Below are 16,195 nucleotides of genomic sequence, written 5' to 3' on the forward strand. Positions count from 1 at the left end.
AGACATGGTGTCTAGGCTAGTGTTTACATGAGATTGCATATAATCCCATGGTTAGTTATGGTAGCCCTAGAGGTTACAGCTTTGTCAAGCCTTTGTAATCCACCACGTTTGGGTTGATGTTCATGGAGCTTTGGGCAGCCTTCCCCCGACCACTCTTTCCTACCCCCCTCGAGGGTCAGAAAGATACTGCTGCTCCAAAGTGTTATTGTGTGTGATTGCTATATTTTCCATGCTTTAGTTATATCCTATAGTCTAAACCAGAATAGAACCAAAGTAATAGAGAAGTATTCAGGAACCATAAACTCACCCATTGTCCTCTCAATTTAGCTAGACTACTCATTTATTTTACCATGGAATTCTCCTATGTGTGTGTTATTATTCATAACTCATATCATTATCATCACTTACCCTCACTTTAGTCTAGTCGGTATACTAGTTAGTAGATACATGATGGTGAGCTATCAACTTCTTTAACCATTATTTTCCTATGAATAAATATGATACTCTGGAATACTCCCGGGTGAAAGGTACATCGGTATCCATACGCTTGCGGATTTTTCTGTGTGCGTTAAAAATACCAACACTATCAAGGAATTATATATGCAGTCATTTGGTGGCTATATCCATAATTGCAACACACAATGTTTCATTGCAATAACTTATGTTGCCATGTAAATTTTTTGGTTGCCGTAAGTGGTGTTGCAACGACACATTGGTTGTGGTTACTAAGACTTATGGCATCACACAACCTACGTTGCAAAATTGTTTATTGCGACAAACAACAATTGATGCATTTTAGTCTATTGCGACGAGGAGATTTTCGTTGTGTACACCTATTTCGTTCGATATTTGTATATTAATTTATTGTTGCAACATAGATACATCGGAATGAAAGAAAAAAAATTCAATCATCAACACACATATATGAAATCAATCGTTCAATAACTAAAAAATTATGTCTGAGCCAGAATAAATATGTTTGCAATAACAAAAATATCCTCTCAAACTACAAGTCTTGAACTATGTTTGCAATAAAAAAAGAAATTGTTCTTCATTCACTCGAAGTATTGCTTCACTTATTCATCTAATGATGTTCCATTAGCACCACTTGCTTGCATGACATATTCCATTGTACTTTAATTATTTTGCCTCTCCATGTTTTCCTGCATTTTATAAGCAGGAACTTAATTAGTCAATGCATAGTGGGCAATGAAATTGGCAATGTACAATAGGCAATGTACAGCAGGAACATAATTCGGCAATGAAATCAAGGCAATAGTAATGCTTACAACATAGCATATATGACTCACCCACCGTTTCCAACATGCGGCACATAATTTGATTGAAATGAACAAACAAAATTCACATATAGGCATTCATACCTGTAGTTTTTGCTTTTGCCTACGAGTTTTTGCAGCAGGCCTTATTTGTTGCTGCAAAGAATTTGAATCTGTTGGTGGGTCGTTGTCTGTTGGGAAAAGATTTCTTGTTACAGTAGTATAGTTGTAGCTGTGGTGCGAGTAGGTGGATCAACTTGTTTTACTGTGGTCATCATGCTTGCTGGTTGAATCTACCAACAAACAAATAACAACATTGTGCATTAATACACATGTGTACAAATGCATTTTGTATGTGGACATGCTGCATTTTTTTACCTCTTGCTCTTCATCTTCTATACGTGGTCGTGTGATGTCATTCATGCCCACAGTTGCGCTATTTGGAGGCTGTGAACAGGTGGTGTTTCCTGGGTTAGCCTGCACCATATAAAAGGCAAGCAACATTAGGGGAAAAATCGACAAAAGAGTATATAATATATTTACTACCTGCAGCAGTGCAACTTGCAAACGAAGCTCTTCTCTAAGTTCCTGCATTTGTCGGATACTTTCTTCCTTATCTCTTTCCCTTGCATCAACTTCATTTGCAAGTTTTTGTTTTAAATCTTCAGCCTCCTCTCGGTGTTGTAGGGCTGCAGCTGAGCTACGGGCTAAATTCTCTTTTCTCTCATTCAATAGAGCCGTTTGTGTTGGATATTTCGCCATATATTCATGACCATAACATCTGTACGTTTTGGTTCCTATGGTTTCTTTGTAGTGTTTCTGGAAAAGTGCATTTTCTTCTTCAACCATAAGACATTGTTTATCTTTCGATAAATCTGCCACAACAATTTTGATGCGTGCATTTTCCTAAGCGAAACATAATTAACACATTAGAAGGATAAAAATTAGGTGTTCCAAAATTTTATGAAGCATGAGCCAATTATAAAGTTAGAACTATATATATATACACACACACGCGCGCGCGCGCGCGGCTATTCTACACCAAACTGTTATACTGAATAGAATTCAGTATGGTTCAGTACTCGCATTTCAGTATTGTTCAGTATTTTGTGGTCCTGTGTGTAGTACTGAGTGATACTGAACGCGGTTCAGTTGTACTCAGTATTTTTTTCTTGTCCGTTTTAGCCTGTGGTGTAGAATAATATTCTACACCTAGGACGTAGAATAGCACTGCCGTGTATATTATATATATATATATATATATATATATATATATATATATATATATATATATATATATATATATATATATATATATAGAACAACTACTCTATAGCTGGCTACAAAATAACATATTTTGTAGCCACCTTGAGTTACTATAATTACTATGTTAATTTATGAGATTATAGTAACTCCTTACTAAGTGGTTTACTATAACGTTATGGTAAATATCCCTATGTGTTATAGTAACCCAACTATAGTAAATATATATTGACATTATCGTAAATTAGTATATAAAATTATGGTAAATGGAGGTGGCTACAGAATAACTTATTCTGTAGCTGGCTACTGAATAGCCTCTCCCTATATATATATATATATATATATATATATATATATATATATATATATATATATATATATATATATATATATATAGAACTACTATTCTGTAGCTGGCCATAGAATAACTTATTCTGTAGCCACTTTGAGTTACGATAATTACTATGTTAATTTACGAGATTTACAGTAACTCCTTACTAAGTGGTTTACTATAACGTTATGGTAAATATTCCCATGTGTTATAGTAACCCAACTATCGTAAATATGTATTGACATTATGGTAAATTAGTATATAAAATTATGGTAAATAGAGGTGGCTACAGAATAACTTATTTTGTAGCCGGCTGCTGAATAGTCTCTCCCTATATATATATATATATATATATATATATATATATAAACACTTCCAGTGTATCTGGGTTTGACCATTGCCTGCCCTTGGTGTGAGTAACCATCCAAAGATCCAAATCAGTAGGCTCCTCACCAGTTGTCGGGTCTCTTTGAGATGGCAACACATGTAGTATGAGGTATTGACTGCTGCAAAAAATAACTAGGTCAGTAAAGCTTGTCATTACCTGATCATAGCTTATTTGGGAAAATGGTTTGGATCCCATGAGATGTTGTGTCTTTTGCTTCTTACAGTTTTCGGTGTTCTTGGTGCTCTTCTTCTGTAAATGGTTTACAAATGATGTGATTAAAACACTGAATTGATCATTTGTAAAAACAAAAGGATATTTAACCATTTTACAAACCTGAAAGCTCTCACTTCCAAAGTACTGGATCAAGTAGTACCACTCAACATTGTCTAAATCTTCAGGCTTATGTTTCATTCTTTCAGCGTTAGGGCAGTAAGCCCTGTATGTAGCACTAAATGCAGCACGCCATCCTTTGTACCTCTCCTTGGCAATGGCCAATATCTTTTCTTTAGGTTCTTCAACATTCTGTAAGTCCTAGTTAAGCTGTTCCAATGCAAAGACAAATAGAATACAAAATTTCAGCTAGTGACAACAAGACATATGGACAAAAAAGATAGTGTCATACCAGTATGTCATCTGCTATTGACATTTTGACTTTTGGATGCACACTCTTCCACGTTTTCACTCCTATAACTGGAGCCTTTTTCCTGGTAAACGCTACCACCTCATCCACGAACGAACGACGGTTCTGACCAATGGGGCCACCCAGCCTAGGATTATATTCGATTTTTAATTTCTGAGTCCGATTCTTCATTCTCTTGTTGGTTACTGTCAGACCTTTGCAACATCCTCTTCCATGTTTTTTGGAATTTTCTCCTATTTGAACATTAAGAAATAATGGAACATCCATGATCAGCAAAAGAGTTAATATAAAATATAAAATGGAAGGACCAGCACATACTATCTCCTAGATTTTTTGGTTTCCTAGCATGACTTGGCCTATCATTTTCCTCCCCTTCAGTTATGTCATCATCATTTGTATTTTCTTCCAATAATGATACTACAAAAAGAATGCAATCAACACATGTTGGAGGACCAACACATACTATCTCCTAGATTTTTTGGTTTCCTAGCATGACTTGGCCTATCATTTTCCTCCCCTTCAGTTATGTCATCATAATTATTTTATTGTTTGCAGAACAGTAAACACACATGTTTAAATCAGTAAAGATATTTAATTACGCATGTGTCGACGACGGCCTGTATGCCTTAGCCATTCCTTATATGTTTCGATTGTTTCATCCCTGAAGGCATCCCTTAAATCTGCGAGTGATGATGATTATACAATACCACTTGTTAGAGCAACACTTTGTTATAACAATTTGCATGAGTGAATCATCGATTGGATTGCAGCTTTTTTAGCGACAGCTTGTAGGCATCAATGTCTTCAAGCGTACTTGAGTCATCATTGTTTCCCTTCTCCCTTGGTCGCTTAATCGGTGTTATGGCGACATCTACCTCATGTTCCTGCTCCTTCGACAGTACCAACCTGATTTCCCTCTCAGCCTCAATTATACGTAGCACTGTATCTGCATCTCGTGTATAACCCATGGCTTCAAGTTTTGCTACATCCCTGCCACAACGCATCTTGTAGTACATGAAGTCCCTAGGTCGGTACCCAAGTTGTTCTTTAAAATATGTGACATCAGCTTTATCTAAATGTGCATCGACAAATTCGTTTTCTGGATCCTTCCCCTTGCATTGGAAATATAATGTCCAAACCTCTCCAGTCTTTGGTCCATTGCGTGTGTGTGTGCACGCGCGCATATATATATATATATATATATATATATATATATATATATATATATATATATATATATATATATATATATATATATATATATAGAACTACTATCCTGTAGCTGGCTACAGAATAACTTATTCTGTAGCCACTTTGAGTTATGATAATTACTATGTTAATTTACGAGATTATAGTAACTCCTTACTAAGTGGTTTAATATAACATTATGGTAAATATCCCCATGTGTTATAGTAACCCAACTATCGTAAATATGTATTGACATTATGGTAAATTAGTATATAAAATTATAGTAAATAGAGGTGGCTACAGAATAACTTATTTTGTAGCCGGCTACTGAATAGCCTCTCCCTATATATATATATATATATATATATATATATATATATATACACAAATCAATAAAGCAGATGTATATTGGAAGATTCAAAACAAAAGGAAATATAATGTGCAGTTGTCATTTCAAAATAAATCTACTAACTGATAATTGGGTTCTGCATGTGCCGAGCGAGATAATAAAGTATACTGCAATAGTAGAAAATTTGACACAGTAGCAAATTAGCCAGAAGGTCGAATCTAACTAAACTCTCATCTATCAATTTGTGCAAGCAACCATAAGAAACTCTGGCGAACAAGAGCAGTCGATGACTCGATGGTACGTCGTTTCCGTGTGTTTCAGCCCTCAGGAAGGCAGCATCAATCAGAGGGTATGTAGGAACTAGTAACAACGAACGTGACAAATAAGAATCTCTAATGATTTAAGTCCAGGAACGAAACTATACATATAGTAATATAATATGTGTGAGCTTTTATACACTAGTGTACCCTAAGATGTAAAGCATATCTCTAAACAACTATACTACTCATAAACCCTAACCGACGAGCAGTACTGTAACATTGCACTACCGGAAACAGTAAAATTGCCGAGTGCATTCTATCGGGCACTCGACAAATATATGATTTACCGAGTGTATTTAATGAAACACTCGGCAAACATACAGCACTCGGCAAAACCCACCTTTGCCGAGTGCCTAATAAAAAACACTCGGCAAACTACAACAAAACGCTCGGCAAACACGGACACTTGGCAAAGTGGAGTCACGTGCGCTGGGCGTGCGGCGGCCATGTGACGGCCGTTGGGTGCGCCGCCCTGCCGTTAGAACTTTGCCGAGTGTCTGTTAGAGACGATGTCTATATTGTGGCTCAACAGGCCACACAAGTTTACTATCTCTCGTACCCATGCCAAACCGACGACCGTCTTAAGGGTTGGGATGTTGTGTACAAGGTATCGCCACACGGTAAACTACCTATACTAAACAATGAAGATTACAACATAGACCCCAACACATATGATGGAGAGTTCTTCCAAGAAGATGGTCTCGAAAGGAGTTTTGAGATAGACTTAACCGAAGCGATCGGAATGGAAGTAGACAGTAAAAGGGTTGCTGACGAGGACGCTGGAGACGAGGTTCAGAATGTGAAGGACTTAGAATTACTTCAGCGATTACATTTAGGCAATGACAGTGATGACGACATTTCCAATCATGATGATTATATCGACACGCGTGATAGTGATGATGAGACATATGATCCAGCTAATCCCAATCATGATGATTATTTCTAATACATGTATGAGCTGTACTAATTTATTTATTATTTGCATATCTTTCTAAGTATGTTTTGTTTATCTGTGCTGATTGGTTTACTCTTTTTAATTGCAGGTGATTGAACGATGGTGGGCGGTACGAGGAAAATTGTGGCGCTTTACAAAAAGATCGGAGCTTCAGGGTCAGCTTCAGGGAGGGATCGAGGCAAGGGTGGAGGGAAGGGTAAAGGGGCGAGGCCCCCGTCACCTATAGCTCACTCGTCGTCGTCTAAGGAGGTACCTTCCGCCCACGCCTCTGGTGACGAGGAGAAGGTACCTTCCGCACATGCCTCTGGTGATGAGGACGAGGTACAGGAGGAGCAGGAGCAGGTGGAGGAGGTAGTGGGTTCCTAGGTCTGGTTGCGAGGTCTCTCGACCCTCCCGAGGTGACCGATACCTCTTGAGAGGCGACCGATACCTCTTGAGAGGCGCCCGATGATTCGACCGTCTGGGAAAAAGTAAGTAACTTTAGATGTTGTCAATAATTTTTCGTTTGATATGTTGAAAATTACAATGGAAACTAATAATTTATCTTAATCACTTGGGCAGGGGTTGGATTAAGGTCAGTGGGGGTGATCACAACCACAAGGTCAACGGCATCCTTGGCCTTTTGTGCACGCTAACTTCCCTGGCTTAGTGCGAAGAGCTGCAGCCGGCCTACACGTGGGACCACTACGTCACCGCCCTCGACGCCGCTGATCGTGATGGTAGGGTATTCCCCAACAAGGCGGAGCGGGTGAAGGGCGAGCTGTGGGTAAGTATTCCTTGCACTACATTGCTCAATACATCACATTCACTGGACATTCTTGGAGTAATGACGGTATACATCACGTCTATATGCAGGACTTCTACAGATGCCAGGAGGGGTACGAGGCCAAGGCGACCTCCATCTCTGAAGAAGCCGCCAAGAAGCTCGTGAAGGACATGCACTACGAGGTGCGCGTCCAGGCCATCATCGACTACTATGCTCAACACAGAGGGATGAAGGTTAAAAAAGAAGAGGCAAGAACAATGAACCTGACCCAGGAACAATTCTTGCAGGTAAATATAGAACATTAATGCTTACTTTTTATGAGATTAATTACGCTTAATTTTATTTTTTTATATATCATACACTTGATCACGTAGGTGCCTCCGTACTGGTGCGCCCAGCATACCCAGTGCTGGGAATACATGGTGGACAAGTGATTGGAGCCCGGGTGGGTGGAGACGCACACCGTTTGCTGGGACCAGCGTTTGCTAAAGCCACGTGCATCACACCATCAAGGCAGCCTGAGCCTCGACGAATACAGGGAAAAATGGGTACGCAAATTTATTTCTTTATTCTAACACTCAATTCTGCATAATTTCTAATCATTTTGCATTTTTACCGCAGTCGTCGTCATATGATGGCCAGCCTTGCTCCCAGTTGAAGGCATGGGTTCTGTCCAAAAAGGGCAAGGCGACGGCAAACATCGACTTCAACCCGGAGGACCCGCCCGAGGCGTACAGCGATCCCAGTATCCACAGCTGCGTCAGTGAGTACACAGCGATGGCAAGGCAGGTTCATGGGCCACAGTTCGATTCGAGCACCCAGGATCTTGATGGAGAAATCGTGATAAGGGTGGGAGGAAGCAAGAAGCATGGCCGGTACTGGATTGGCGACAGTACACTCGACACGTCCTCTACCCCCACTCTCTCCTAGAGAGCAAGGAGCACGAGCTCGAGCCCGGCGATACGCCCACAGCCAACCACTACACAGTTCCAGATGAAGGCTCTCTAGGTTATTTCTGTTTTATTCATCATTCGTTGATTGTTACGTACTTTAGCTTTGCATTGTAACATTGGGATGAAATGTTATAGGCCCGGGTGAAAGTAGAAATGAAGCAACGGGAGGAGATGGAGGCGAGGATGGAGGAGAGGATTCGGCAGAGGATAGAGGCCGAGCGACAGAGGATGGAGGAAGAAAATCGGTTGAGGATGGACCAAATGTTCCAATACATGCAGAATTTTGCATCGAGTATGGGTCAACCTTTGCCACCGCCACCGATGCTATTCCCTTCACCTCAGCCACCCACAACTACTCCTGTGAGTCACTTGACACTTCAGTTCTTGAAACTTCATATCAATACATAATGCTAAAGTAAACTGTATTTCGGGGATCATATATAAATAAAAGATCCGGAAAATAATGACTTCTTACAAGAAAGATGAACAGAAACCAACCACAACAAACATTTACGTTATATGCATGACTGTAAGTTTCACAAGCATGTATTTCTTCAGTATGCACTTAGCGTCAAATGAAACATTTACTGCTGATATAGCTCATTGTGTCTGCAAGTAGATTTGTTTTTTTTATATAAATTGCTTTTTCATGGACCAGCTAGTATTTTACTGCTTTTTCTTGGACCAGCTAGCTAGCTACTCGCTATTAAGTAAGCTTAACCAGTAGGCACAGAACTTTGGCAGATCACCATCAACTGATGAAATTCCCTCACTCTCACCAGCTACAACAATAGCTCTAGAATAGAAAGATCCACGCAGATAAGCTTGTGATATGGCTGCATTGCCTGGTTCAGTGCTGAGTTCAACCTTGCTGAGTAATTTTGATAAAAACTTCAAAGCTACATTATCCATGAAAAGCTCATCACCAGAGACATTTGAGTAGCTAGGGTTCTGCAACTCCTCAAGTCTATTGAAGAGAAATGATGCACCCCAGCTGAGCAGACAATGGCTCAGGCTAGGGGTTATATTCAGGATATTGCTATCCAGAATATGATCATGCTTTGCAAGAATAAGAGTTTTTTCCTCCACTGTACAAGACGAATAAAAACGAAAAATAGGCACAGGTTTAGACTGTGACTCCATGCTGACCTTTTGAAGGGCTCTCAAGTCATTCATGGGATTCCAGTCACTACCATATATGATGATGGCATCAACAGATGATAGCTTGATGCTTGGACCACATGCACGACTATCAATCAAAAAAATAAATCGCCCCTTAGTTTTGTCAGTGAACATATTAATTGCTGTCTGTTTCTTTTGCAGTAGCAATCCACGTTCCACATGTTCATATGACTCGTAACCAAATCTCTGACGAACAAAGTCATCCAAAATGTCACCCATAGGGTTGCCAGATCCACCACCATGTTGCTCGAAATTAACAAGCTGTGCTTAACACTATGTTGCAACTGGCAGCAGCACGTAGCCTGCTGTGTGCTTAACACCATGTTGCAACTGGCAGCAACACGTAGATATGTGGATGCTTGCGAATTCCCTTATTTTTAACATGCAAGTAGCCTGCTGTGTGCATAGCACGAATTTAAGTGTTGCATTAGTGTTGAATGTTGTGATTACAATTACAGTATGTTGTAGATGCACACCTTTCGATACTGAAATTCACTTTGCAATATGAAGTCTAACACTGTTAAAAAGGAACCTAACACTGTTTCAAATACTTCTCTTTTGTGTAGAATCAATCGGCGGCATCAAATAATCAGTCTCAAGACCCGGATTTGTCACAGAGGTTCCAAGGGCCTCCGCAGTGATTGTATTTGCATTTGTGGCTTATTGTGACTTAGTTGTGACTTGTGATGATGGTTTATTGTAAATTGTGATGATGGTTTATTGTGAATTATGATGATGGTTTATTACCTGTGACATATAATTATGCCTGTGATGATGTTTTATTGTGAATTGTCATGGTTTTTTGTGAATTGAGAGGGGTCCGTTATATGTGACAGATTAGTAAAAAAGGGGGAGTCTTGGTCTCTTTGCCGAGTGTAAAACTCGGCAAAGAGAGGAGTTGCCGAGTGTCAAGGAAAAACACTCGGCGAAGAGACCATTTTCCGTTATCTGGGAACCTTCTTTGCCGAGTGTATTATACTGGACACTCGGCAAAGTGACCATAAATCTGTTCGTTGCGCGGTTGTTTGCCGAGTGTTTTGAGCGCGACACTCGGCAAAACCAAACTTTGCCGAGTGTTATGACCCTGATACTCGGCAAAGTTTATAAACTTTGCCGAGTGTTTTGGGCTGGACACTCGGTAAAGTCTAGAAACTTTGCCAAGTGTTTTGGTCTTGACACTCGGCAAAGTTGAGAAACTTTGCTGAGTGCTTTCGTCTTGACACTCGGCAACCTTGAGAAACTTTGTCGAGTGTTTTTCCGTCGTGCACTCGGTAAAATCACCGTCACCGTGCCATCCCGTCACCATTTTTTTGCCGAGAGTTTATTTTTGCCGAGTGTTTATTGACACTCGGCAAACTATTTGCCGAGTGCTAGATAAAAAACACTCGGCAAACTACTGTTTGCTAATAAATTAATGTTGTGTGTTCTATGCCGAGTGTTACACTCGACAAATCATTTGCCGAGTGTGTTTGGGCCTTTGCCGAGTGCCCCTGACACTCGGCAAAACTACCGTATCCCGTAGTGTTGTCTGCATACCCGCCTTGCCGAAACCTTAGTGACCCGGTGTGTTCCATCTTCATCTTCTTCCTCAACGATGGCTTGAATATGAGGTTGAGGCCGCCGTTCAATTGATCTGGCGTGCTATTTCCTGAGTTCTCCAATGCCATCGCGTTGTGAAGCAGACGATGGCGTCTTCTTGGATGGAGGCTCCGTCATTGCACTCTTGCTGGGATCTCGAGAGACGGTGTCCATGGAGGGATGCCCCGTCCCGGTGTCCGGCAGCGACGACGCAACGGACTTGAGGTAGGGCAAAAATGAAGGGACCTCCGATCCTCTCCCTCACGGTTTTTGGAATAGATCGCAAAACGTGGGACGCGTGCATGGGGGGCACTGATTAAAACTAATCCTACCGCGGGTCCGCTGATTAAAGCTAATCCTACCGTGGTGGCGCGGGATTTTTTTCGCGGCCTTTCGTTTTGGTGCATGGGCCTGTGTTTGAAGGGAAAATGTTTGGAGGGAAAACAAAGGGAAAATGTTTGGAGGGAAAATATACGCGGCCTTAAAGCAGACAAATTTGCTGAAGGATTTTTTTGCTAAATCAAAGTAGTTGGTCCAATCAAAATGAAATTCTGTCAAAAAAATTACATAATGAAATTATGATATTAGTTATATATGTTTTCATGGGTCCTTAAAGGAAATTGTGAAACTTGATATTTAACTCTAACGACACATGCATGGATAGTGTGGAAACTAAAGTTATGTAATTTTTGGTTATATATTTATGTACTTTGCTATGAAAGAAAAATCTATCAAAATTCTATTTTAATTTGATATGGATTTAATAGAACAGTGTCATATTATTACCAATATTAATATATATTATGGTTGTCATGGACATTAAATAAATTATGTAAAATAAAAATATATCAATACACATATCTTTTGATAGCTTTTTTCTCCCAACTACTGACACAGGATGTGGGTCCTACCTAGCTAGTGCAAGATGTGTTGGGGCATATCAAGGTAGCGGGGCATGAAGAACTAACAAGTAAGACATGACATGGCAATTAGGCGGAGATGACGTGGCACTCAGACGAACATGATGACCCACCCAACTATGGACTGAAGACGTGGGTCCTACCTAGCTAGTGCAAGATGTGTTGAGGCATACCAAGGTACTGGGTCTTGAAGAACCGACAACTAAGACATGACATGGCAAATCAGGCGGAGATGACATGGCAACTTAGCAGGACACGATGATCAACCCAACTTCAAGCAAAAGATGTGGGTCCTATCTAGCTAGCGCAAGATGTTGGGGCATAACGAGGTAGTGTGGGTCATGAAGAACTGACAAATAGGACATGATGTGGCACTCAGGCGAAGATGACATGACAACTCAGTAGGACATGATGATCAACCCAACTGCAGGTTGAAGATGTGGGTCGTACCTAGCTAGTGCAAGATGTTGGGCAATAACAAGGTAGTGGGTCATGAAGAAACGACAAGTGGGACATGACATGGCACACAGTAGAAGATGATGAACTAAGTTTGAGATACATTGGTAGGACAAATATTTTTGACATAAATAATTATTTTGCAAAAAAATACATAAAAAGAATGTGCAAATAATGTTTACTTAAATAATTATTTTGCAAAAATATAAATAAAAAAGAATGGGCAAATAATAGTTATACATTAATAATGAGTGTAAAAAAACCGTAGTTTGTAAAAATAACCAACCCTAAAAAAAGGGCAATAGCTTTGTCAGGCTCAACCGATAGGGAGCCCGACATAGCCAAGTTGGTCTAATACCGTGCGGAGTGTCAAGGTGATGCCAGTATCGTAGAAATTTTATACGTATATATAATGACAGAGGTGGGTAATTTTGTGGATTACAAAAATAGATTTGATAGTTAGATAGCTAGAGTCTTTTGATTTGATAGCTAAATGTTTCTGATTAATGTGGTAATTTCTAGTATTTTTTTAGCGCATCTGGTGAGGATTACCGTGGAGACTTTATTGGGCCTCTAATTAGTAATAGTAAGATAAGATAAGATTATGGGTTCTTGTGGAGCACCAAGTTGCCATATTCATCTTCGTCAGAAGAAAAGCCCTATCGTCCCCAATATCATCCACCCGGTGCCAGGCTACGGGTTTCTCACCACAGAAGGTCATCTCGTAGATGACGACGGCGCCGATGTGCTGGCGGGATCAAAATCCACGTAGCAGATGCAGACGGCAAAGAGCTCATCCATGGAATCCACCAAGCAGATAGTCAGGGAACTCGAGCTTATTGACATCGAATTCATGGAACTCCGCGGCAGGAGGATGGGCATGATGATCAGCCAACAATGCACACCTTGTACGGGTCTGATTCTGTGAAGACGAAATGCAGCTTCCCTCTCAGCGCGGTGACGTTGGCGATGACGTTCTTGGTGGGCGTAGACGGGGTGCGGAACTCGTCGGGGAGGTCGTCCTAGTCGCCAATGTCGTAGGTGTGCTGCCCCCACCCCCGGTCGCTCCAGCCGTTGACCCAGCAGAACCACATGAGAGGGTCGGCGACGTCGAGGAGCACGACGGCGCAGTCCTGGTGGGCAGCGGAGGCGTGGGTGAGCAGGCAGTTGCAGTTGACGGGGATGTAGTGGTCATCGTGGATGGGTGGGAGGACGATGGTTTCTCCGGTGAGCGGGTGCCACAGGCCACAGCTAGGCGTTGGAGGAGACTTGTCCCAGGATGAGCAGCCATCCTTGAGGCGTGTTAAAGCAGGAGTTGTTGCCATCCATCATCATCTGAGGCTGAGGTTGAGGCCTGCTGTGCGTCGCGTAGACGATGCTCCGCTCAGGCAGTGGATTCAGGTTCTTTGTCGAGTGCCTGAGGCATTCGACAAAGGTCAAATTGCACTCGGCAAAGCCTTTGTCGAGTGCGGTACTCGGTAAAGAATACACGGTAAAAAATTGATCGGTAAAGCTCTCTTTGCCGAGTGTCTTTTATTAGGCACTCGGCAAAGAAAAGCGACCGTCATGGCGTCGGCCCCGTGACGGTTGCTTTGCCGAGTGCCAACCCTGCAGGCATTAGACAAAGATTTTTTTTTTGCTGAGTGCTCTCTATCCGCCGCTCGGCAAAGTTTATTTTTTTTAAAAAAAATCTTTGCCGAGTGTTCTCTGGTCGGCACTCGGCAAAGTTTGAATTTTTTTAAATAAAATTCTTTGCCGAGTATCATGGTCATGGCACTCGGCTGGAAAAATGGTTTTCCGAGCGCCCATTTTTCTAGCTTTGCCGAGTGCTGTGACCATGGCACTCGGCAACGGGTTCCTTTGCCGAGTGCAACACTCGACAAAATGACCCAAAACGGTAATTTTTAATTATTTTTACATTCCATCATGACAAATAAATTCATACAAACATATATCACATATATATCTCATCCATCACATATATATCTCATTCATCACATATATATCTCATCCATCACATATATATCTCATCCATCCACACATCCATCCGCACATATCACATCCATCACAATATATATCACATATATAATAATAAGTGCTCAAGTCCATCCAAATAAATCCACAAGTCCATCAAAGTCCACAAGTGCATCACAAGTCTATCACCAAGTGAACAACAAATGAAAAAAATACAACGTGCACTCATCTCGGCCACTGCGATTGTGGTGAAGGCCTAGCTCCATCATTCGGAGGTGCATGAGGTGGATTATTCGAACCACCGTCAGATGGAGACTGCACAAAGGAGAAAAGATTACATGTGAGACAAGATTATTTGGATAGCTAATCTAGGAAGGTAGAGGTCATACAAGCAAAGCACAAGCGAAAGTAAAAAACTTTCATACTCATAGGAGTAGCTGCAGCTGTAGGACGCGGAGGCGGAGGTGGAACCAACAGCCCAGCTGACAGAGAGAAGCCCACACGTTGCCCAAGCCCTTGTAGGAACTCCATAATGTCCGTCAGCCTCTGCGCCTAGGCCTGCCGCTCGGCCCGCTCAGCCTCCAGCTGGACCGCCATCCTCTGCTGCCCGGCCTCTAGCTCCTAACGTTGCCTCATTTCTTGTTTTAGCTGGGCCTGCAGTATTTTCACTCCAATGTTTCAGTATTGCAAAACTAATTAAGGTGTGTAAAGATCAATGTATGACGAGTAAAACAGGAATCACCTCGAGTGCGTCGATCCGGTGCTGTGCAGCGGTTGGCCGTGTGCGAATGGCCGGGCTCTCGCTCGTGCTTCATGCTTGGATCTGGGAGAGAGAGGGAGTAGAGGCCGTGTCGATGACGCCGTCGCCAAGCCAGAACCGCCCATGCTTCTTGCCTTGCCCCGCCCTCATGACGGCCTCTCCATCGAAGTCCTCAGTGCTTGGATCGTGGTCTGGCCCATGGAGCAACCTCGCCACCTCAATGTACTCATTGATGCAGGAGTGGACGCTCGGGTTCGTGTATGCCTCGGGCAGGTCCTCTAGGTTGAAGGAGACGTCGGACGTCGCCTTGCCCTTATGGACCATACACCATGCCTAGAAGTCCGAGCAATCCTGGCCACTATGTGATGCCGACTGCGAGAAAGACAACACGATGATTAGAAATCAGGCAGAACTGAGCGTCACAATAGATAAATGAATTCGCGTACCCATGCTTGTTTGTATCCGGCGAGGTTGTGGCTGCCTTGATGGTGTGCTGGACCTTGCATCTGCAAATGATGGTCCCAGGCATCCTGTGCATCTTGAGGTACTCCTCCGTGAACCACCTCTCCACCATCATCGGCCAGCACTCGGGATATGCTTGGCACCGCCAGGGAATCATCTACACGTCATCAAGTATTGGACATATAAGAAGATCAAATTAAACCAACTTAATCTCAAAACGAATCAATATTGATGTTCTTCATTTACCTCAAGATACTGCTCCCGGGTCAGCTGCATCTCTCTTGCGTCTTTCTTGGTTTTCCTCTCTCCAAGCTTCGACCCGTAGTAGGTTACGATGGCCTAGATGCGCACCTCGTGATGCATGTCGGTGATGAGTTTTTTACAGGCTTTGGTAGTCACCTACTCCGCCCTGGCCTCAAATCCCTCCTCGCAT

At 41.9% G+C, this 16,195-nt stretch overlaps 1 pseudogene; it reads right to left on the reverse strand.

Moving 5' to 3' along the window:
* Positions 1-15,450, reverse strand: part of LOC136479232 (uncharacterized) — a 32,166-nt pseudogene extending 16,716 nt beyond the window's left edge.
* Between the last annotated feature and the right edge of the window lie 745 nt (positions 15,451-16,195).

This window comes from Miscanthus floridulus, chromosome 9 (genome assembly GCF_019320115.1).
Source record: "Miscanthus floridulus cultivar M001 chromosome 9, ASM1932011v1, whole genome shotgun sequence".
In the NCBI taxonomy this organism is placed as follows: Eukaryota; Viridiplantae; Streptophyta; class Magnoliopsida; order Poales; family Poaceae; genus Miscanthus; species Miscanthus floridulus.